Source organism: Phasianus colchicus, chromosome 9 (assembly GCF_987193195.1).
Source record: "Phasianus colchicus chromosome 9, bPhaCol1.hap1.1, whole genome shotgun sequence".
In the NCBI taxonomy this organism is placed as follows: domain Eukaryota; kingdom Metazoa; phylum Chordata; class Aves; order Galliformes; family Phasianidae; genus Phasianus; species Phasianus colchicus.
In genome coordinates this window covers 25,052,952-25,078,241 of record NC_143444.1, presented here as the reverse complement: position 1 = coordinate 25,078,241, position 25,290 = coordinate 25,052,952, and the positions used below count along the sequence as shown (strand labels likewise).

Genomic DNA, 25,290 nt, shown 5'->3' with positions numbered 1-25,290 from the left:
AAAGCTGATGTCTGTGGAGAGCTTTGTAGAACATCATGCTGGTGTTACTGGCTTCAACGACTTTTCCCACCCCCCCAGAAATGGCAACCTTAATGAAATCATTTCTAACAACAGAGTAATTCCATAAGTAAAGGAAGTAGAGAAAACAAATAAACAAACAAAAAAACCCACTTAATATCTACTGTTTAAACAAATTGAAATTTTGGGGGGATTTTTTCCCTTAAGCAAACTTTCCAGATAGAATATTTTTTTAACTGTCTCATACATTAAAAAATTCCACCTCAGTTCTGAATTTTACACTGAATTCAAATAGGCGTTATGGATTTAAGTAATGTAATTACTATGTTTTACATTTGTAGCAGAATTGACAAAGGGTGTTGCTTAATGGTATGTGGAGAATGAATCATCAAATACCTTCAGCCTACACCCTGCACATAGGAAGCGCTTGAATTAACTAAAAAGAAGACATCATTTGAATTACTGATTTATAAACTCCCAACAAAATGCAGTTTTTGGCTGGATATTGTCCAGTTTTCTGGAGATGCTCAGAATACATCTCTATCAGTAGTACTCTGATATTCCATTACCAAGCCAAGTTTAAAATCTTCCTATGACAATCTGTAATTTCTCGTAGTGTACCGTAACTGATTTGCCAGAGAGGGAGAGAAACATGATTCTTAAGATTATAAGATTCATTAAAATGGAAACCAAAATATCATTTCAAAAAGATCATAAATTGTAAAACATGGCATTCAAAAATATTGTCCATGTTTATTCAATTTTCTCCTCCCTAGAGGGAATTTAAAAAGGAATCTGATAAAAACAGTTTCCGTTAACCACAAATATTACTGTTGTTTTGTGCTTTAAAGTTTTCCTTAAAGATAAGGGAGAACTATTTCAGAGTCATTATTTGATCTCTTGAGTGGCTGAAGCAAAGTAATTATTTTGATTCCTGTATTTATGTTAGTAAGCATTCAAGCAGATAGTGAATATTTTCAAGAACAGAATCAGAAGTTGTATTAATACATTCCTTCTTTCAAGTTAAGCATGTGCTTAAGTGCTATGTTAGACTGAGAACTGACACCTGTTTAAATCAAAACATAATTCCATTGAACTCAGTAGTGCTGCATCTGTACGTAAGCAGTATATGTGAGAAGAAAATGAGACCCATATGGTTTTGAAAAAATCGTAGCAAAATGTTGAACAAGTGTTGTGGATTAAAAGGAGGCCTAAACATTGTTATTTTAGTTGACCATGCCACACTTATCTGGTATAACCTGGATGTCAATGATACACTTAAGATTACATAGCCTTATCAATTTAAACCAAAGACTTCGACCCTAAAAGTAAATTTTAAATGTATTAGGCACTCCAGAAATCAGATCTTGAGAATTACACTCCTTTAATCAGGGAAGAGAAGTGACATCATACACTTACTATGGCACAGCTCGAATTTCCAGTGTTGCACTGCTAGGAGCAATCCAGCTGAGTGAACAAATAAAATCTTCAGGACTGAAGAAGACATCTGAGAAAATCACGAGGATCCTGCCTACGGAGAAGATGAAGGCATTGATTAAATTTTCTTTCTAGTAGAAAAATAGAGAAAGAGATATGTACTCATGCACACATACATAGTACAATTACACTGTGATCATGCAAACAAAGAACAGAGTTAATGTACCTCGCACTGAGCTACATAGTTCACACCTGGATTCTTGACAGACATTGTACAGTTAGACTAGAACACTCTGTTTCTGTGCCCACCCCATACGTGCATGTCTACTTTGCCATTTGATAGAATCTGGAGATAAATGCCATTTCTCATATTGCCTGTGTTGTACTGTATCTCTTCAAACCACTTGTACAGACGTACTGAATCGATCCATCCATCATCGCTGCAGGATGTGAAACGAAAGTTCATGTTTTTGTCTTGACAAATGTATGCTTTGAGTTTGACCTAGTCATTCAAGGACACAAGTGATAACTAAAGATGAAAAGAATTGGCCTAGATCCCCGGCTGATATGGTTTGGTCTGTGGTCTGATCCATTATAGCCATTCTCACAAGGCTCTCCGTGGCAAAAAATCCCAGAGCTGCTGGCCTGCAACCTGCTGTTTTCTAGTAATAATTTCTCAGCTGCATACATACCCAAAAGTATTCTGATCATTACTAGTTGCTTAAGTAAGACAAATGCCAACGTTAAATAGGAATGCTGTGGTAGCAAGCATACAAAAGCAGTGGACAAAGCAGTACTGACATTGGTGAAGAAACTCTGCTTCCTTGGCAATGTGTTGCCTTGGAAAAGCATGCCTGCTGAGCAATTGCTGGGGAGCCCTGGGGAAATGAATGCTGTGTGTCTGGAATGAAGGCGACATCCGACTTCACACAAAAGCAAATGTCTACAACACAGTCGTCATTACTCTTTTGTACGCCTGAAAAGATAGGACAATTCATAGCTGCCATGGCAAGCGTTCTAGTCAATTCTTCACACACTGTGTCTTCACTGGCACAGAAGGGCATGATGAGATCTCCACAAATGAGATCTCGGAGTATTGCCAAATCCTCCAGTGCCCTTCAGAAAGTCTGGGGCACGTGTCAGTTACCAGCAAGTTCAAAGCCACTTCTGATGGCCCGCATTGACAGGACACAGGGATAAAAGACTCCAAAGAAATGCTGTCAGCTCCTGCTTATGGCTGACCATCAGCCATGGGACACAAAGCTGACAACCTTGGCTGGGACAAAAGGCATCTTGTGCTGTTCCAAGCTAAGCTGTCCCAGTACAGAGTGAACAGTGACATATGAAAGCAGACATAGAAAAGTCTGGAAAGGTACAAGGAAGTCAGATATCTGCAATATATGCTATTTTGGGGGACTTGTTTCTTGCTCAGTAGGCATCTCAGTACTTAAAAGATGTTGTACAGAAAGGAGATTCTTCCTTGCTGGTGGCCTACAGCCTCTTAAGCCCAGGCAGTCCAAACAGTAAGTGAGTGCACACCACTGTGGTGGAAACCAGTTTACAGAAGCAGATGGAACAGATCCATTGACTTTTCCTGGCAACTCAGTATTCTTATCATGCAGTTTATAAGCTGACACATAATTCTGACACTCTTATTTTTTAAAAAATGCCATCCGTCGAATGCATCACACCACCCTGATGCTTTTCTGCAGAACAGTCTTTTTTGCCCATATTTCCATAATGCTGTGGCATACTCTCAAGCACACCATGCTTCTGTGAGATATGGGCATTTGAACATTGAGGACCATTTTCCTCCTTGAATGGGTTATTGCACTGCCATGGCTTGTATAGTAAGAGCTATACGAGGGTACTTCTTCATTGAGTACAAACTACACTAGATGTGGTGAAATCTTACTGTTCCTCCAAACTGTGCTGTCTCAACAATCAGATATTGAATCCTATTAGTTTTAGCAAGATCAAAAATTTGTGTGGAATTGGTCAGCTCCTACAGAGCCTTTCTGATGTGGGAATGTGAGGACAAGGGACAAAGTAGGCATATGTGGTCCTCTGCAAGTTGATTTAACACTCACTGAAAAGTCTGAATGTGTCTTGCATTGGCCAGGGATACACTCAGTCTGTGCAAGGCGAGCGGCTCTTTTCCCATGGGTAGCTGGTTTTGTGGAAGTTTCTCAGCACTGCTGGCCAAGGGAAACGGCCTGGATTTTCACTGCCTGAAACACTGGCCCAGTGCAGATAGGAAGAGCCCAAATAGAGTTACAAATATCTTCCGAGCTTGGAAGTAAAGAAGACTCATGCAGAGAGGAGAGCCCCAGACTCTGGTCTCACTCGCTCTAATGCAAATGCACAGTAACTCAGCTGGACTCAGCACGGGCTATTAGTCATGTAGAACAACAAAGTTAGTTCCTTTAATCTCTATTATTTTTTTCTTACTCTTCTCTGAACCGTCTCCAATTTGTCAATATTAGGAATTCAGTGTTTGGCCTCACATGCCAGGTATAGCCACAACAGAGGAGCTATTACTTCCTTGCTCTGTAAGATGATGCTTTTTGCATATGCGGACTCAAAACTTCAGTTGTAGAGGGGTTTTGTAACTCATTGAATCATTTTATGTGCTATGTTCCTAACACCCTTGCTGCATAAGCTTCCTTTTCCTAGTAAATAGATAGGTTTCAGATTTATTTTCTCCACAACGTTCTGGCTTGCTTTCTCTCCCTCTTGTGTTACCTTTCTTTTTAGTATCCCACCTTCATTTTTATCAGCTTTTGTCCAATCTCCCAGTTAAAGAATGTCAGCAGACTCATGACCAAGAACGTTCCTGAAAATCTGTTTGGTTTCATTTAAAATCAGCTCTGTAGGCTAAGAAGTTCAATATTGTTCTCTTCAATGACTCACCAAACAAAAACATACCTACAGCTTAAACCTCTTTGTTTAATGCTGCTTAAAGGCAGTATTTTCAGCTTAGCAACAGTATTCCTCTCCAGGCCAGCTCTGCATTGATTAGCTAAGTAGGTTTCACTGCAAGACACTGTGATTATTTATTTATCTAAAAGCCAAGTAGTCCTGTTTAAGAAAAGAAGTTTGCTAAGCAAGGCTGACAAACTCATACTGCTTATTTTCATAATTAAAATAGAAGTAAAAATCCAGTGAGATAAGATGCTCCACTTCAGGTACAGCAGCCCCAGAACAGGTTACTTGAAAACCAATTGCAACATCTACACATTTTTTTCTGAGATTAAAGACATGTTGACCTACTCTGCTGTTTCACTACATTTACGTTTATTAAGCTATTCCCTAAATATCCTTGGATGCATAATTACTTCTTATCTTGAATGTTTGCCCCTAATGCAGTTATTGAGGCTTGGTCTTTCTGACCTAACTTTGCATATTTTTCTTGGAATAGGATTTATTTTTAAAGGGGATCACTGTTTCAGCCAACTTTTGCATCATTGACCACCTCCTCCTCTTTATTTATTTATATTTTATTAAACCACTAATTTCCCAATCAAGGAACAAGGACAACTTTGGCTAAGAGCTGAACTCAGATACAGTAATAGAAAAATCTGCATGAAACCAGCTTTTAAAGAAGATAGCAGTAAGTATCAGTTAGAAGCTATGAACTGCAGGTAGCTGAAAGGGAGCAAAAGAAATCAGGAAAATTACTGTTGGCAGAGGGAAAGTCAAAGACAAGTTCTTAAGCAAGAATGTAACAGCAAAAATTCTAACAATTACAACTGCCTGTTACCTAACTGAGAGTGTAAAATTGCTGATAAGACATGACTGAAAAAGAAGAAATATTCAGTAAGTAGTTTAGCTCTGGATTTGGAATTCTTAGAAAGGAGGACAGCAATTGGAGAAGGATGTTTCACCTTACACAGTGTGGTCTAAGGGGATGTGTGAGCTTTCAAACACTTAGCCAAATGTCATTGGATTATTAGAAGGTCCTGAAAAGCTGAGAAATTCAAGAGAAATTACACATAGTAAATACTGAGTGAGTTTCAGAAAGAAAATACATTTTCACTCAGCCGATTTTCATCCTACAAACCTGAAAGCAGCAAAGCAAAATAATGGAAAAATTGATAGATGATTCTGCTGAAAGGCAAAGCAAAAATGGATGGCAGAAAATATAACTAATGCCAGTCAGGAAAGTTTTATTGAAAATAGAGTTCAATATGCAGACCTGGTATCAGCTGGACAGCTCTTTGTTAAATGGAATACATAGAATCCAGGTAATTATATACTATATGCAATGCAACATTCCACATATAAACTGGCTTTATCATGTATCAACAGAAACACATTTCAGGCAAAACTTAGTTATTTGAGATCTGCAGAAGACTCTAGATGGTACACTGATAAAATGCAAAGGAACTAAATATATGGCTTATCCTTGACCAGATCAACAGAGAAGACAAGAGTAGGCAACTGGTTTTCTCTCCTTGTACAGCCTTAGTTCAGTAAAACCAGATCTAGACCGAATCATTGAAACAGATGCTGACGTTTGGAAATACTTTGGGAGGAAAAGCAGAAGGGATAGAGAAAATACTTCTTAACAATATACCTAGAGCCTGAATGGTTATCAAAAAGGACAGAGACAGGTTGATCAGATGAAATAAGAATATCTGCAGCCAGTGAAAGCACCACAGTTGAAAGGACTCTTTCAGCCAGCAGGAAAGTATAGTTACAGTCTGTGCCTGAAAGGCAGAGCCAGAAACTGAGAATAAAAGACACATTTTGAGTGGAGGAGATGATTAATTTTAGGACAAACTACAAGGGGAAGTGGTGAATTCTCATATGATTCGGGTCAGGACAAGGTGGGGTCCATCTGCCAGTGGCATACAAGAGTTTCAATTAAATCATTTGCAAACCATTTTTGGCATTAAGATCTCTGCACTGCTGAAGAAAACTTGCATTAATCCACACCATCTGACCCAATAACCCGTGGCAGGAAAACGTCTCTGGTCAGCTGCACATTACAGACTCACTCTTCCTTGCTCGACTCCCAGAATGGATTGCTCCCTCGTAAAGTGCCCATCCTGGCAACACAGGAGCTTAAGAGATGAACAGAGCTTGCTTTGAATTGGAGGGGAACTCATATACATACCTTACCAGCAGGGAAACACATACTTTACAAGGCAAACCGCACCTAAGAATTTTTTTTCCTTCCTTCTCTTTCCCAATCAATCAGGCCCTGTAAGTTTGACTCTATATGTATTTCTCTTGCTTTCTGTCAAAGAACAAAATTTCAATTCTAGGTGAATACACAATCTCTTCCATTCAGGACCGGTGCTGGCAAAGTACGGGATGATAGGAAGCTGCTGCTGACAACATGGAGATGGGCTGTGGCCACAGAAATGCAATGAGATTGCCACATGCTGACAGAACTTAGATGCTGTCAAGAGTTTGGGGATTTGGGTTTCTCTGCTCTGAGAGTCAGGGAGCACCAATCAGGTTTGTTGCAACTCACTTGGGAAGCAGTAGCCACTGTGGGACCCATGCTTTCCAGGGATGCTGATCCCATAGCCATTGCAGTCTTACCCTGGTCATACTCAGCCTTTGGCAGCCTGTTCTCTCCCCTATCATAAACCACGTTTTGCAGAGCCTGATCACCCCACAGCCCATAAGGGCTGGGTAGCAGTGGGATGTACAGGTCTTAAATCCCCACTGAGAGACTTTTCTGTACACAATTCCAAAGCTGAAGGATAAGATTTTAGACTTCTTTGCTATTTAGGCTTTGGCAGATCTGAGCATAGAGACCTTCAGTTTCTGCATCTATCAATTTAGTTTCCCATGCCAATTTCATATTCACTGGAAGCAAGAAATGAGAAAGAAAGGGTGGGAGGGATGAACTTTATAATAAGCCACATCAGTGTAGGGAGGCAGGGAAAGTTAAGTAGAGTTTGTTTTATCAGCACTAGATGGGAAGTCTCAGTACCAAAAATTGCTCTCATCCTAGGCAGAACTCCATGTTATTTCTGGCACATTTATAAATTGGTTTGCAAAAAAAACCCAGAAGTCCCTCAATACACCCTACCTCTAAGCCCCCTCAGACTTCAGTGTTTCATTGAAAATGGGGCTGCTCCCAAACTTCCTGGTGGGAGCATCTTGTGAGGCTGGTCATCTGTTTCTCAGGTAGAGATTCTGGCTGCTAAATAAGAGAGCCTGCATCTGGGCAGAGGCTGTCAGCTTTATCACTATTTGTACTCCAGTGGATTAAACTAAGCTAGCTTAAGTATGCAGATTTAGAAAGTTTGTTCCTTCAGGTGCAGGACACATCTAATTTAAAGGAAAGGCCCTTAGCAAGACTCCACAGCCTCATTTCCCTGGGAATAATCCTTCACATTCATGCCGTGTTAGACCTCACTAGGATTTAAGGAAAGGATTTTGCTTGATTCTTTAATTTCAGCTATTCTCTTCCAACATATATATATTGCTCCTGCTTTCAAGTTATGCGTCGAATTTGTCTTGGTCAAAAGGAAAATCTGCTGATTTCACGCCCTCAGAAATCTGGTTTTCAGGCACGAAGCCTGTGGACAGACTCAGGCCCATCTGCGGAATACACCCATAGAGGGCACCAGACACTCACTTTTCAGTGCTCTGGCCAGGTGCTCACTGCCCTGCCTGGCAATGGGCCGGGGCCAGAGGATCCTAGGATGAGGACTGGGAGCTCCAGGAGGTGCTACGCTTGAATTCAAATCTGCTGGGATGATAAGTGAAATACCTATTTGCTGCCATTTCCAAATTAAATTATAAAATAAAATGTTGGCTTGATCTGAAATTTCTTTCACAAGTACCTGATGAAATGCAGAAAAGAATCAGCAGAATTTTTTTCTTTTCCATTTCAAGAATTCAAACAAGAAACAAAGCATACTCAGTGACACGAAAAGTCTCCTTACATGGGAAAACTCAAGCATTTCATTTGGAAAACACCAAAATGATCTGCTTTGAATTCTCATTGTTTTCCCTTACATACCCAGACTGAAATAAATTTAGAGTTTGGTGTCACCAAATCCACATTCTTCACCACAAAAAATCCAAATAGGACATTTCCTTCTCTTTCAGCTCCAATTGTTTCAAATCAGCTCGCTCTGGAGGAAGCATTTTAGTGGACTTTGGGAAGATCACACTAAGAAGCTCATTTCACTACTGACCCACGGGCAGCAACAAACAAGAAGTAAACGAACAGGAAGAAAACAAACCCACTGCATGACTCACCATCATGCGAGAAGTGTGCTGTCTGCCATAACCACAAGCCATGGTATATCATCACAATGGCTTATTTAATCTGTGAGTGAACTCTAGATTTCATCTAACACATTTGCTCCCATCTCACAGCCCATAGATCTCTGTCCTACAGTTGAAGCTCATTTCCACAACCAACAAGGGAAACAGTAGCTTGGGCTGTCCCATACCACCAGCTGCCCCAATGACACAGGGCTTCTGTACCAAGACTGAAATACTACACAAAGAGCTGCATAGACTAATCGTTACACAAACATGGATGTAGCTAGTTAAACAGATAAGATCTAGGAGTAGCACCCAGTAAACCCAAATACATTTGGGAAAGGGATGGCAGGAACACCAGACTTGGAAGCTAGATTATGATCCAAATATTGAGGCAGTTCCTCTCTCTTGGTAACTGCCCAAACTAGTATCCTCAATCCCAGACCCTCCAAGTCTCTCTGGGTTTGAAATCTGCTTGCTTCTGTGAATTTCTCAGTTCAGGCTTTTCTCTTATTCTCAACAACTTTTACTTCCCCTTTCCTCACATCTTTCAAATCTCTCCTAGCTTCTTGCAGCATGGAGGATGCAAACTTCACAAGTTTTTCATCAGCTTTAGTGGAATTGGACTGAGCCCCAGATTCCAGTAGCAACTGCATTTGGGAGCCTTTCTAGGACTGAATATTTCTCACTGCCTAGGACAGACTTTGCTCTGTATTCCTCCTTTTTCTTTTCTTGCTCCATATTCCTCTATTTCTTTTTGTGATTAGATTATCCTTAAATAATATGTTTTCCAAGTGTTTTGTGTGACAAAACCTCTCCACTTCCTGTTTTATCCACATTTTGTATCCTGTGTACATGGCCTAAGAGATTGGCTTTTCAGCCTCAGGGGGCAATTAATCCCCAGCACTGTAATCTGCACAGAAGTATTTAATCTTTCAGGAAAGATGCACCTGAAAGGAACTTTTTGAGAAGCACAGGGCTGATAGAAACCACTGAGTAAAGCCAACAGCTTAGCCAGAGGCTGGGAATCTCTTTTCTGCTCTGATCAGGTTTCCTCAGCAATTAAATGCGGAGCCATCCAACAGAACTATTTTGTCTAAGGACGATGGGCAAAAGTCCCTGGGATTCAATTCCAAGATCTTCTCAGAGGTCCTTGCCACAGAATTTTTATTCTCCCAGGATTGTGGTTGATTCTGCTCCATCTGATAGGGGAGACTTCCAGGGCATTGGGCTGATCTTTTCTGCCCTCATCCAAAATTGAAGTTTCCAGATCATAGGATTGACAGGGCAGAGAGTCTCCCCATTACATAAACTTCAAATATATTTAGGGTCAATCTCTCCTTTGGGTCTGGAAGTGAAACGAAGGCCACAGTCATTTGAAAGCTCTTTAATTAGTTAATTACAGAATGATGCAACCTTCATTTTTGCCACCTTCCTCTGCATGAGCATATTCTGGATTACTTTTTCAGACTCTTCAACTTCAGGATGTTCAAAACCTTCCAATAGAGTCTGTCCTAAATCCTCTGCCAGGGATTTCTCTGGAACTTGGCTGCATTTCCAAACCTCTCCATTTTTTATTTGGCTTCCTTGATTTCTTTTCCATTCAAGCTGTCTCTTCTTGTCCCCTCCAATAGAGCTCAACCTTTTTTTGTTTTGAGGGTTGGCTGAGGACAGTGGGAAGCAGCATGGTAATCCTATTCTTACAGCAAGTAGGCAACTGGCACGGCATTCTTGTGATGTGTGCTTAGATGCTCAGACAGGAAGCAAATATTATTGTGTGGACAACTTCCTGCAGCATGCTTTCCATGCACTCAGCGATGCTTTACAGTCATACAAAATGTAGGTTTATGGCTCATGGGACTTGTCCCCACTGAACTCTCTGCAGAGGCTCTGTGTCGGGAACCACTCCAACCAGATAATCCTCAAAAGAAATTAAACCTTCCACTTAATTCTACTTTTCTGCTTTGGCTTCAAATTGGACTTTTCTCCTTTTTGCTCAGCTGCAGACCCTTAAAACATAACTGAATAGAGAAAGCAAGTGGGTTTGCTTTTCTGATTTATCCAGTCCCACCACACCCTTTTCTTCCCACCACAGCTGCCTTCAAATGACTGCCTTCCAATTGTATTCTCCACTGCTCTCACACCTTTGGAGGAGCAGGTTCTTTGGGTGTGAGAAACAAATCTATGTCCTTCTCCCATCTTTTCAGTATGTCTTGGGTCCTCTTCAGCTTAGTCAATGCCCTACCAACCTGTGAAGTTACACCACTGAACCAATGCTTGGTTAAAACAGCTGCATTTGCAGGGTCTAGTGCTTCTGCCAGGCACACAGGTGCAGAGACGCCTTCATTTGCAAGAGGTGAGGCTCACAGGTCACCAGCACACATCAAAAGGACCACATAAAGACCTACATTCAGGGCTATGTTTTCAAACTAAGCAGACAGACCTACAGATAAAAAAAATAATAAAAAAAAAGACATTACGCAGATAATAAGTTTAAAGGAAACAGCTCTTGTGAAAATGGCTCCCTGGAAGCCTACAGGCTTTTCTTGCCATTTATGAAGTTTCTGCTCTAAGCTAAGAGGTGTCTTTAGTGCATATCACATACAAATGTGTTCAGGATAATGGGGCTTTAAATCAGCTAGTTGCTGGACAAGCATGAGATGAGGTCAGTCTTAACAAAACTAAAATTGAATTATGCTTGAACTGGTGTCAGATGAAAAGACGTTTTCCACAAAGCTGGTTTTCTAGGAAAAACAGAAGGAAAAAGAAAAGCAACCTATGAGTCATCAGGTTGAAATAGGTTATTCAAACATAATATCCAGCAGCTACATTTTCTCTCCAGTAAAATAAGTTTGGAGCTTGGAGTCTCGTGAACTGTTCAGAATATAAGTTCAGCAGGATGGAGTTGACAAGAGCTGCCCTGTTAGCTTAGTGCCTTCTTCTGAGTCCTGCTCATCTCCTGGGTGGATGCAGTGGCTGCTTGGACATCTTCAGGAAATGCCCGGTGCCACTTACACTGTAGTTTACCCTCTGCATCCTCGGTCCTAGGTTTTCAATAAACTTTGCATTTTGCTCCTTTCTTTCATTTGTTATCTCTGTATTTGCTTGGTTTTAACTCATTACCTTCTTTAGAACCTCTTTGTCAGGTATTGCTCTTAAGTTTTTTTAGGGATGGGCTGATGACACTTCTAAGGAGAGGACAAATGGGAACAAAGGACATCTTGGAGAAAAAAACAAAAACAAAAACAAAAAACTAAAACCGAGAAAATAGATAGCAAAGCTTCTTTGGGAAATCCCCATCCTCCAAAAACTTCCTGAGCCAAACTTACTGGCTTTGTATTTAACAGCTCTTGATAGCTTTTCCCCCATGAACTTGTCCAGCTGTTCTTTGAACCTCTGTAGTTGTCTGACAAACATAACTTGTCCCAGCAAGGTGTTCCAGAGCTTAGCTATGAGCTGGCTACTGTCAAAACCATTAGTTAATCTCATATTGCACCCCTAGAATGTTTAGTATCACTAGGAGTTGAGTTTCTGGTAGACTTTCTGTTAGATCTAACATGCACGCTATCAGCGGAGACTTGAATGTTGAACTCTGTTGCAAGATTTTTCAGGTGAAACGTACTAAATTAAGTTACTGAAATCAGCTTTTGTATGATTTTTTTTAAAAAGTCATCTGAAGGGAAAGGAACTGTATATGAAAGAAGGAGCAGAACTGAATATCTGCTAAGAACTGGTGAGATTTGAGAAGTCTGTAGAGTTGAGTGCAAGTCAACAGGTCTGCATGTGTTACCTACTCTGAGGAAATTAGATATCCAGTTCCATGAGCTTTGTCATAGTCTGTACACTGGGGGAGGGGGTGGGAATAAAAACTTATCAGCTCTCTCCTTCTCCCCCAGTATTGTGAATAACGGGAAACCAAGCAAGAAAATGTTTAATTGCCTCCAAAGTAGAAGGGGGGAAAGCAAGTCTGAATTGCAGTTTCAGGCAGAGGTTTCCAGTGCTCTTTTATTTAAGTTTCTTTGCTCCCTGGTAAAAGACACCTCCAGGACCTCTTCCCCGAAACACTGTGCTTAGGGGTCCCAGGGAGAACAAAGCAGTGATTTTATCAGCCCTCGTTCGGTGGCACTGCAGCTGTACTGAGGACGGGCTCTCTGCACCTCGGCTTTGCATCCAGCCACCGCGCAGAGGAAGCCACAAGGAGCTGCAGCCTGTGCTGCACAACTGGCTGGTGGGAGGGAGAAGAGCACAGCCCCGAGGGAAAAGAAACGGCCAAACGGAATGAAAAGTAAAAGTCACCTGCAGAGGCTGCAATTCAGAAACCTTCAGCTGAACCTCACGACATCTTCATCAGCATTTCCAAAGGAGAGGTTAGCAAACTGTGGATTGAAACGTGAAATCATTGGGCAAACCGACTGAACCGCAGAATGAGTAACTTCCTCCGGGAGCCCCTCTGGAGGGACTGGTATGGCTTTAAGGTGCATGGCCTCTGTTATGTAAATTGTCTTGAACCTTAAGAGGCCTGCAGATTTACATGAAAAGTCACTGTGTTCTCCCCCAGCTATTAAGCACGGGGTGGGGGAGAGATCTCCGAGTTAGAAGGAAAGCAGAAAGCTGGAAGGAGGCTGCGGGAAAGGACGTTCTTGCAGCTGAGTGGTAAAGGAGGCTAAGAGCAAGAGATGGACCCAAGTGAGTTGGGCAGTAGCATTTCACCTCTGCAGAGAGGTACTGCTTCTCCCAGGAACGGTGTTTGAAAGACCCTGCAGTGTTGGGGCTGTCTGAGGGTACTCGTCCTGCATGGATCCTTTGTGTCTCACGACAATAAAAAGGGGTCACAGGGAGAGACTTTAGGTAATGTAAAACTCAGGGAAGCAGAAAATAAATTCATCGTGGTGATAGGAACAAGAGCAGTCTAGGGAGCGGGGCACACAAGCACTGTTCTGGAGCTGAAAACCATTTTCAAACACATTATCTATAGAAGGAAATATATGAAATGACATGAGAATGCATCTATAAATGCAGTAGTGATTTGTGCTGAGTCTGGAGAAGAATCTATGCCCAATATACTCCTCCCACTGAAGAACAACAAGCCAAGCCTGGGAGCATGAAACAGTGAGAGGCTGAGATGAAGACATGAGATCAATAGACATAGGGAAACACTATCATTCAATGAGGGGAACAGGAGCAGAAAGCTGACATGGAAGTGATTTCTCTGTGAATGAAGGAGATTTGCAATTCTTCCAGGAAAGATTTTTCATCTTCCATTCCTCCAGCACAACAGAAAGCTTCATTTTTCTTCATATTCTCAATGGTGCAACTCCTCCTGACCAGCAATGTTATACTAATGGAAGAGCGCATCACAAAATCCAGGGCTGGAAGAACAAAACTCCCTCATCACAAGTCCCCTGGTACAGCATGAGAAAGCTCTTTCTTTTTAGCCTTGGAGAGGCTATCAAATTGCTATTAATGTTGCATCTATCAGTGCTGGGCTACGAGACGTTTGTTTGCTTCAGGTGTCATGGGAGCTGAAAAATCTTTTTGGGGAATAATACTATCACTCTAAAGCCTTATCTTAAGGAAAACATATGTGATCTTGCAAGAAGCCTCTCTTGGTTGCATTTTAACTTAAACAGGAGGTTCCTTTCCCAACATATCTGTTAGCACAGGAATACGCACACACACGCATACCTGCACCACTTTAGCAACCAAAGAATTTGGAACCCGGGGATGGGCTGGGGGAGGGAGGCAGTGGGGGGGGGGAAAAAGGCTTCCCCTGCCATTCCGGATGGGAGACATCCCTGGAACAAAGGCGTAATTACACAAAAGCCAACGATGTTGGTTCTGAACAGCTGCCAGCCAGCAGCCTCTGTATCAGCCACACTCATCTCTGCAGTCTTCCAGCCTCCACCCTGGACTCTCGCCCTGCTTGCAGTGAAAGGAACAAGATGTCTCCGGACTGAGCCCAGAATCCTAAACCTTGCTCTAAAAGAAACACTTACTGGGCTTGTTAGTGGGATTACACACCAACCATAGTGCTCTGGGTCACAGCCGTGCAGATGGAGAGAGAAAGTGACTCTACATTGCTGACTGCTGGAGTGGAAATGGGTGGGTTCTGTGGTCTGAGATGGGGCAGAAGAGGTTCAGATTACTGACAGATTTTGAAAAGCTTTTTAAGTGGGATCTTCAAAGGGTATGTTACTTGTCCTAGCTCTGATGGTGTCAAAGAATGTCTCAAAGAGGGCATTGTTTGAGCACTTTCAGATGTCTCATCTTTAATGTCTGAGCTTCTGCTCCTCCTGTATAAATGTAATTGCCTACCTTGTCTGTGATTTACTCCAGAGGGGAAACTTTTACTCTATGAAAGGCTCCCACAGTCACTGAGATTAAGTATGTTGTGCATAATAACACCAAGAAGAGTTTCTCTTGAAACCGAAATTTGTAAATTGTTAGCACCATTCTGTAATGAACAACTGAATTAAAGTTATACCCTTATTTTCTCCTTAACTCACAATTGTTATGATTTTCCAGTTTTTTGCTTTGTTTTCCTGTATCAGAGCAATTTTTTTCTAAATATTTTCATTTTGAAAATCTGCATTTTTACCCACTGTTATCTTATTTCACTCAAAATGGGAAGTAAGTTCTCAACAGAAATATGATTGTGGCTCACATAAGAATCTCTGAAGTGAACAAACAATGAGCTATTAAAGAGCACACATTGCTACCATTTTTCCAGCTCATTTGGGCACAGTTACCTCCTCTTGGGATAGGTTTGTACAGAACCTTACCCAGTACAGCCTAGAGCTTGTCTTGGGTTTGTAAGCACCACTTCTAGAGAAATTACAGTTGTAATGCAAAATCTAGGAGCATGAGTTCAGCCCTGCCATCAAGAAAAGAGCTTCATAGGACCATCTACTCCTCATCTTTTCTGAGCCTGAAGGAAATCCATTGATTACACGCTATTTCTGAGAGGTCAGCAGCTTTGGGTTTTTTTGAACTGAGGGCCTCTTCTCAAACAAATTTAGGTCAGCACATGCACATGCACCCTCCCAAACACACAAACCATATATGTCACTTGCATGTTAAAACCTTATCAAAACAAGCTGTCCACTGCTCTCATTTCATGTACCCCCTTGAAAAGATGAAGAGAATGAACAGCACAGTAGACCAACAGGCAAGAGTCATCTTTACCACCAGAAGTCTTTGTGATAAGAGAGGCATGAAAACATGCCTAGAGAGGAACAAGGAGCAGTTGGAAGCAGTTGGTATTTTCATGGGGTCTGTGTTTAAGAAGGGAACAGACAAGATTAAATGAAACAGGAAAAACTGGGTGGAAAATTCTGGACTTAATTGGATCTGAAAAAGCCTGCAGGATCTCAGGACAAACCCTGCTATCTTCCCCATTTCCCCCCTGAGTGTCCTGCTAGAAAGGAGGGGTGCTGGTAGGGAGAACATGTCATTTACTGGCACTGCTTAAATCTCCCTTCCCCCAGGCTCTCCTGAAACAGCTGTGGGTTTGCTCACAGGGCCACTGTAGGTAGGAGGAATCTTGTAATGCGCCTGGAAACACCAGTAAGGAATGAGAAAAACCCAAAGAAACCCTCCCCCTGAACTCAGCCAGTGTGCGAGGACTAGAAAAAGAGCTGCTGTTGCCACCACAGTAAAGCACAAATCACTTTTGTTTCTGCCCAGCAGCATCTTACCTCGTCCATCAGCCCAGGCTACTCCCCCTGACTTGACTGCAACATGCCTGGAAACTTCCAGCCAGAGTATTTTTACTTTGTGGGTCAGGTTTCTTCTTGAGATATTTGGCTGTTACCTCAAAAAAACAAAAAAATAAAACAACCCACCACATTTATTGCATTTTATGTCCTAAAGAGGCTTGAATCAGAATAGCATCTTCCAGCATCCCAGCCATTCTGCCAGTGCTGTCCTGCAGCACTGCTTCCTTTCCTAAAATTCTTGGGGTACGACAGCAACGTGTGCCAGGCTGCTCTGTCCCAAGGGATTAGAAAAGTTTCTGGATTTGTTTTTTTTTTTTTTTTTCACAGAATTAGGAAGATCTTTTTGTTGTTGTTTTTGGTTTGGGGTTTTGTTTGTTTGTTTGTTTGTTGTTGTTGTTTTCATTGTAACAGGACATTTTGCTTTAAGCTTTCTGTATCTTTGGTGCAATCCTAAGGTTAAGAACAACATTAAAAACAAAAAAAATGTATTTTTCCACCATTCACTTTCAGAAGAACTGAGAAGAGCCCAGTTTAATTTGCAAGCCTTCGAGAGGTCAAGAAAAATCTATTCTTTGTATACAAGCTAATACTCCTGCTGTAAATTCAGATGTGTTCATGACCACAACAAAGCCCTTGAATGGTTGAGGAAGATCATTACAGGATTTTCCTTGTTATTACAGCCCAGCAGAGAAAGCGGTTTCAGCCCAGCTGACAGAAGTTTCCATCTAGCAGACTCTGCAGATGGGTCACAGGCTTCCAAGAACCGTATCAGTTAGATATGAATTGGATTAAAGATAATCTGCAATGTGAAATCCTGTTAGAAAAGCCTTCGAGTCTCCATTGCTTCCAGAGCTGAAACTCTCCCGGATTGAAGAAAGGCAGCTGATGTTTGTTTTGACAGCTGTGACGAGTGAGAGGTGTGTGTGTGCGTGCCAGGGAACAACACATATGGTGACCATGTGACACGACTCACAACCAGATGAAAGAAAATTGTCTAATATCTCCAGCAGCGTGGTTTGAATTCCACTCCAACCAAATTGGTGGGCGTGACAAATGCCAGCTAGTCTCTTTTCCCTTCACTGATTTAGAAGGCAAAGTACTCCATTTGATCACCTGCATGCTGTGGTTTTCATCTACTCCTAAAATTTTCAGACACCAAATAGGAAAAAGCTGCTGGTTGTTAAATCATCTCAGTGCTTCTCCGGTTCACGTTTCTCACCCTTGCTTCTCCCTTTTAAAAAGTGCTTTTTCCTTCTGAAGCTAATGCGACTCTGGCAGCTCTGGGAAAAGAGGCTTTGTGTGACTGTAGAAAAGCAGAGTGGTGTAGCAGCAGAAAACCCATCCCCAGCCAGCAGGGAACAGGACAAAAGCCCACACCAGAGCAGAGGGACTCTGACAGGTTCAGGAAGTAACTGGACAAATTCATCTGCAGCCCTCAACCAAAATGTGACTTCCACTCAAAGGGTTTGCAAGGGAAAGAATTGTTCATGCTAGCATTTTCTTCTGCACTGCCATTAATTTTGAGTAACAGCAAGCTTAGGTGTCTCCCTTCTTCTCCTTCACCACTGCTATCACAGATTGGGCTTCATTAGCATCTGATGCAGAACATCAGGTTAGCTGGATCCTCTTTCAATTAATACCTATCACAGTCTTATTTTAACAATGGCATTGATACCTGCTTCTTGCCCATACAGAACTCCAAATTTTACTGTGTCTGAAGGAAAATGGTCCCTGGAATCTGTGAATGACACCAGTGCTGAAACGCATCGATTTAAATAGCACACACTTGTTATTTTTGTCTCAGGACAATTCTAATACAGAGGAATCATTGGTTTGCTTATTCCTTTTCCTCATCTGCCTACAACAGGTGACAAAAAGCTGTGTACTGTTTCATGCTGGTTGAGAATGAGAGGGTAATCCTAGGGGCTGTTCCAATGAGTGGGAATTTGGTGGCAGGGTTCTAAACAGATTTCTGTGGCTTTGGACAGATCCATTTCCCTTTCACACTCATGTCTGTCTGGTTTACTTAGGCATCACTGAGCTTCCTGAAAAGAAGTGGCTGATCAGGGTCTGTGTTCAGTCTGTACATAAAAAAATTTGACACTGACCAACACCTCCTGGTTCTGCAGTAACGTAACTGGCATTTTTCACTCCACTGAGTTTTAAAATTGATGAGATTCAATCTGTAGCTTCACCTCCAAAGCTGAATTAAGAAGCTCCTTCCTCACTCCTTTTCCATGTTGTTCCATCTGGACTTGCTGGCAGTACCAGGGAGTTGTAAGGACTGCTTTGCTTCCCACTCCATTAGTGTAAAACAGTTTAACTATCAAACACTTATCTGTACAAACAGTCCATGAAAAGTTCTTACTGAAAACCTGGAGCAGCTTATGGAGTCCCTGCAGAGCAACTTTCCCAGGGGCTGATCTGGTTGTGTGCATCCCAAACCATACCAGGCAGAAATCTCAGCAGAAGGGGAAGTGTATTTAAATGATATAATCAGAATATTTTAGTCTGAACATGCTAACAAAAAAAAAAAAAAAAAAAAAAAAAAAAAAAGCCTTGTGTTTTCCAAAACTTTAACATGTGGGGACATCAAAAGAAAAATGGTTTTTGTGAAATATCCAGAAGCTAATGCTCTTCCCTTGCCCTTAATGAAACCTGTCCACACAGAAATCACATGAGATTTCATTTGAGTTCTCATGCTGAATTATTAAATGAGCAGAAAACCGCAGATAATACATATTTAGTTAAATGAAAAATTACTTTCAGTGGTCTTAAGCCTTTTCCCTAACCATTTTAAATAGATAGCACCAGAAATGTATTCATTCAAAACTGTGCACACAAGCCTTGCACTAAATCTATTAAGAGAATAATCACACCTTTAATTCAATCAGCTTAGTGTTGATTGCAGACCAATGACTGCTAAGTGGCTGCAAATAGCCTATAGTTTTGTCAAAAATACCTTGTCCTCTTCTGTAGTGAGCTTTTCTAGAAAACAAGAGTAGCCTGAATAGCAACTCAAAGAAAGATACTGCAATGCCCACTGCTTTTCTGGTTGTACTAGAAGTCCCTTCCACAGCTGGCTGCTGAACATCACTTTAACAGGGTATTCTTTAGAAATAAAGTCTGGAATGGGAGGTAGATGGGAGGAGAGGGAGGGAATTACTTATGACTCAACTATTTCCTTGCTGCAATTTATTAGATTTTAAATGTGTTCATGTTGTACCCATCAGCCTCTCTGCTGCTATGGAGTCAGTGCCAGAATGATGACAAATGAGATTTTTCTGTTCACTACAAGTTTTATCTGAATTATCTACCATGTTAGAGGTCATGGGTATAACACTTCATTTTTCTCTGTACCACAGATACACTGAAAGTGGATGCCAAATCATGAACTATTTCACAGGCCTGCTGTCATGAACTCATGAAAAAAGAAAGAAAGAAAAAAAAAGTAATGTACAATTAGCCTTATCTTCAAGAGTTCCCAAGGATGAAGTCCAGTCTATGCTGATTTATCTGATCTTTCTTGTAAACCAGAATGAAAATAGTGTTGGGGCACAGTATTCATCCTACGTGATTGTCACAGAACAAAAGCAGTTGGACAGGAACAGATAACAGAACCTGTGGAATGAGAGCCTTATGTCTCAAAACAGCTGTCCTTTGAAGCAAATTGTCTTCATCTAAATAATGACTTGGTAAATACAAATCACATTGTGATAGAAAACGGACACTTACAGGAGAGGAATCTCTGGCACCCAATTAGCTCTAGGGAGAACTTTTCTTTGCACAGCTCTTCTTGACCCTAAGTTAGCTCTGGAATGACCATGATGGGTCAAAGCCCAGCTCATGTCTTCCTCTCACAGGTGGTAGTGGTACAGTTTTCTCAAAGTTTGGGGTTACAAGAGAACTCCAAAGGGTTGAGAAAACATGTTGAGAACATGTGAAATGTGGGATTATCCCAGATGGTGTACTTTAGCTTCAGTTGGCAAAATCATGACCCAAGTCACCTTGTGAGATAGATTGCAGTGCAACTGGATGTATATTATCCGTATTATTGGCCTAATATTTCAAGCTGATCTTCTGCTTACAGTTCACGTCAACACATAGACTGGCTTATTCAACCTCTTGAAAACATCTTGCAGAGATAAAACACATGTGTATATACTATAATCTTTGGTTAGTCAGTATCTTCTTTTGTGAAACAGTGACGTTTATGGAAGGGACTGATAATTTTCAGATGTTTTGTTTAATTCAACTGAGCAGTTAGACAGATACTAACAACACAAGAACATTCCTGAGCTTTTTAGTGTCAGAATCTCTTCATCACCCTGGACCAGTCACTGATGCGGTCCTGTGAACAACATTTCCACTTTGAGTTTCATTGTCAGAAATTGAAACTTGGATGTGAATGTGGTTTTAAAACCTTCTGTCCCTCTGAGGAGCTCGTGGGACTTGTAATTAAGTGGGATGTCACTTTTTTGACCTAAGCATTACTCTCCCCAAACATTTTTTTTTTTTTAATAGATGGAAACTTGAAGTAGAGACAGGGGCTGTGGAAGATGCAAAGCAATGAATTAGAGCAGAAAGAAACACTGGAGACACAGTCATTTGAACATACACCAGTTACATGCACAGCCTGGTGAATAAAAGCTTCCAGCCCACTGTAATACAACACCTGAAAAACCACTTGATATCCCAGAAGCTGGCCCCACTATGTAACAGGAGATTGCTTGTAAATTTAGAAAAGAAATAGCCATGCTACTGAACTACCGTGGGAAATTTGCCAGGGTATCACCTTAAGAAAGGCAGCCCTGGCTACTGGGACTGTGGTTGCCTCTCATTAAATGCATGAACAGCTTCTGGAATAAAACATTTCTGTGTAGGATTACTCTGGCAGACAAGAACTAAGGAGTCAGAGAGGATAAGCCTTGCTCTCAGCTAGAAGGAACCTGAACGCCATTTTCTGGCCCTGCTCTCCATGCTGCTGTTTGGAAAGGATCTCCCAGGCTTTCCCTTGTGGGACACAGTGTTGGAAAACACATATTTTGTCCACAGCTCTTTCTTGTGCAGTTTAAGCATGATTGCAAATAAACCACATGGAAGACATTAGCAAATATATTACTGGAGAAAGAGAATGTATGAGAATATTTTGCTTATCAAATATGATGGCAAGAATGCACACTGGTTTAAATATTATGGATTTGCTGATTTCATAGAATCACAGAAACACAGAATCTTTGGAGTTAGAAGGGAACTTTTAAGGTCATCTAGTCCAACACCTCTGCAATGAACAGAGACACCTACAGCTAGATCAAGTTGGTCAGAGTCTTGAATTTCTCCAGGGACAGGGCATCCACCACCACTCTAGGTGCCACCTAGACAGGGCATTCAGCACCTCTACTCCAGTGCCTCACCACTCATCTGTAAAAAACTTCTTATATCCAATGTAAATCTTTCCTCTTTCAGTTTGAAACCATTTCCCCTTGTCCTATCACAACAGGTCCTGCTAAATAGTCTGTTCCCTTCCTTCTTACATCTCCCCTTTAGATACTGAACAACCACTCTCAGGTCTCCCTGGAGCCTTCTCTTCTCCAGGCTGAAAAGCCCCATCTTTCAGTCTGTCCTCACAGGGAAGGTGTTCCATCCTTTGGATCATTTCTGTGGTCCTTCTCTGGAAGCATTCCAACAGGTCCACATCTCTCCTGCACTGAGGACTCCACATCTGCATACAGTACTCCAAGTACTACAGGTACTCACCAGTGCAGGGTAGAGGAGCAGGATCAGCTCCCTCAATCTGCTGGCCACACTTCTTTTCATGCAGCCCAGGATACTGTTGCTTTCTGGGCTGTGAGGGCACATTGCTGGCTCATGTCCAGCTTGCAATCTGTAAGTGTTCCCCAGTTCTTTTTGGCAGGGCTGTGCTCCATCCTTACATCCTCCAGCTTGTGCAGATAGCAGGGGTTGCTACAACCCACGTGCAAGACCCTGTTCTTAGATTCACTGAACCTCACGTTGTTCATCTGGGCCCACTTCTTGAGCCTGTCTAGGTCTGTCTAGACGACATCCCATCCCTCAGGTGTATCCACCACACCACACAGCTTGGCATCATCCACAAACCTGCTGAGGGTGCGGTGTGCTCAATCTCACTGTTAATGTCATTAATGAAGATGTTGAAGAGCACTGGTCCCAGTACTGACCCCTGAGAGATACCACTTGATACTGATCTCCATCCGGACATTGAGCCACTGCCACTACTCTGCAATTTCAAAAGAATGATACAAATGAAAATATTCAGGTGACATCCAAACACCTCAGTCCTGTTGGTGACCACCCAGACTTTCACATGGAATAGGAGAATAAGGATGGAAGGCTTTCACTGCTGACCACCAAGACCATCAAGATCAACCACTCTTCCTAATTGTACCTAATTACAATAGACCAATTTCTTTGATTTCAGGGCCAGGAAACGACATCTACTGCAGGATCAGGATGTGGCTGGCTGAGATTAGAATGTGCAAATCTTCGTATGTAAACTTTGTTTTGATGAATGTCCTATTCTTTTTTTAAAGGATTGAAGCAGACATTGTCATTGCTTAGCAGTCAGATTGTCAAAATATCCCTTTTGCTCTTTTCACATAAAAGCTGAGTCAGATTGATAGTGGTGCTTAAATACTTAGAGATGATGAAGAACAGCAAGAGTCGTATCTGCCTCTTGCAGCTGTAGACAGCTACAGAAAAAATAAAATACCAAAAATGGAAGATACTTAACTGCACTTTTTTCAGCAAGATGAAATGCGCACTTACATCTGTGACTTCCCTGAACTATTTTGGATGTCTTTTTTTTTTTTTTTTTTTTTTTAAGGATGGAATAAACTGTGCTCTAAAAGGTCCATTTCTCTCAGTCCAGTGATGTTTTTCAGAAGCACTTAGACCTTTATCTGCTATTGTAATTGAATTCTTGATCTGTATGAGAACTACCTGTATGACATTTTTTCTTTGCTCTTCACATGAGGACTGAGGTCTACTATCAATATCAATTCTTTATGCTTCAAGACTTGGATAATATTTGTTACAGATTAATACATGCAGGTTTGGGAGGATTGATGATGCAGATTCCTTGAGAGTCCTGACTATTTTGAAAGAAACACAAATGAACTTTTAAACCTTATGGCCTTCACATATATTGACGGAAATACAATTTCTTCAGTTAGCTGTCAATGACTCAGTTTGGCTTCTTCATTTTCTGGAGCTGTACAGGAAAATGGAGAAAAAGAGGAATAATCCACTGAACTAATTTAATTGCAAAGACAAAATAAGATATAGAGCTGGAAAGCTGATAAATGGATGGAAAAGTCAGTTCTCAGTTGTTTTCAGATACTTTCCTCTCTCTCCTGAAGGTTACTTCTTTCTGTACAGCCTTTGATCTAAAGTCCTGTGCAGCATTAGAAAGGGAGAAAGAATATTTGCTGGCTGTCTTACTGTCTCCTTGTAGATAGGAGAGAGTTTAATGAAATGATGCAATTATACTGACAGAGTCAGAAGTGCACCATATTAATTCTTCATATCTGGGAGCTGATCTTGAGCACTGTCTGGAAAGGCATTCATCAGCATGGCTGAAAATATTTGCATCTGCATAGTGTAGCAAAAGCTGAATGAAGGCTCATGTGTATACAGTATAAAAAAGATGGTCAAGCTCTAATTGTGGTGTGAAAAGACATTTTCATTAATTAAAACAAAAATGTTTCATACTTAATATAGAAGAGGTGAATGCTGCAGAGCAGCTAATGATTTTGAGGCTAATACAAAACGTAGTATTCCACTCCAGAAGGTATTCCCCAATACCTTCTGATGAGCAGATGAGTTGGTGGCATAATAATCATTCCCCTTTGCTCTCCTCTTTATCATATTGTCACTTTAAGGGAAGATAGAAGGTAAAAAAAAAAAAAAAAAAAAAAAAGAGGCTATTGTACAACTGGAAGTCTCTGACAGCAATGGTAAATGGCTACTTTTCTCTTTGTTTTAGGATTGTGATCCTGATCCCATAGATTCTTTCCAATCTTGGCTGAACTTGGAAGTATTATGATGTGTTCATAGACTTTAAATGTTCTGAGTGCTGTCATTGTGCTAGGGAGGACATTCCCATAAAACTATAGGTCACAGAACCATAGAACCACAGAATAGCCTGAGTTGGAAAGGACCCATGAGGAATGGTGGTAACATCATAGAATCATAGAATGGATTACGTTGAAAGGGACCTCAAAGATTATCTAGGGGACCTTAAAGATCATCTAGATTATGTGACTTGTTTTCCTTCAAAGCTGTAATACCTGTAAAATCTTTGATAATAGACTGACAGACTGTAGCTGGTGCCTCTTATGATGAGAAAACAAAGAAAGTTTATTTCATCAGCTGTATCTGCTTTATCTCTTGAGCAGAGACACACTACCTTTATCACATGGCGCCTAAAGAGTTAGCTTTTCTCCAGAACACTGGATTTTGAGGCTTCCAGTAATGCAAACACAAATTGCAGTGTGGGTGAAATCTCTGTTGTGGGTCATCACAGCTATGGCAGAGTTCCCCCCGCTTCAGTTTCCCATGAAATACATTTATTTCATGGGAAGTCAATGGGAGGCATTTCTTAGCTTGCCTCTCCAAGTCATATTTTTATGTGCAGCTTAGATGAGCTGATGTAATGATTCTTGAAAGCTTTCCAGAGCTGGATCTTTTCTGAATGTCCAAAAACAGGAGAAGAACCTTTCTTCACCAGGTCACTTTGTTCTGACCTAGACAAGCTGTCCTCTGTGTTCAGCAGCACAGGCAGAAGAACAATACATGCCAAGTGGGAGGAGTATGGACAGTAGGATTTTCTGGTCAC

At 41.3% G+C, this 25,290-nt stretch overlaps 1 long non-coding RNA gene across 2 annotated transcripts; it reads right to left on the bottom strand.

Annotated features, from left to right (window-relative positions):
- Window positions 1–1,418: 1,418 nt before the first annotated feature.
- Window positions 1,419–14,803, bottom strand: LOC149916881 (uncharacterized). 2 transcript variants are annotated; one of them, XR_016468970.1, is made up of 3 exons: window positions 14,694–14,803; window positions 10,947–11,140; window positions 1,419–1,549 (listed from the first exon to the last, which is right to left on the bottom strand). It is a non-coding gene; the product is annotated as an uncharacterized LOC149916881 (long non-coding RNA). The 2 variants fall into 2 exon arrangements; XR_016468971.1 differs by lacking the exon at window positions 1,419–1,549 and adding an exon at window positions 12,994–13,073 and having other exon boundaries at window positions 10,073–11,140.
- Window positions 14,804–25,290: the final 10,487 nt, after the last annotated feature.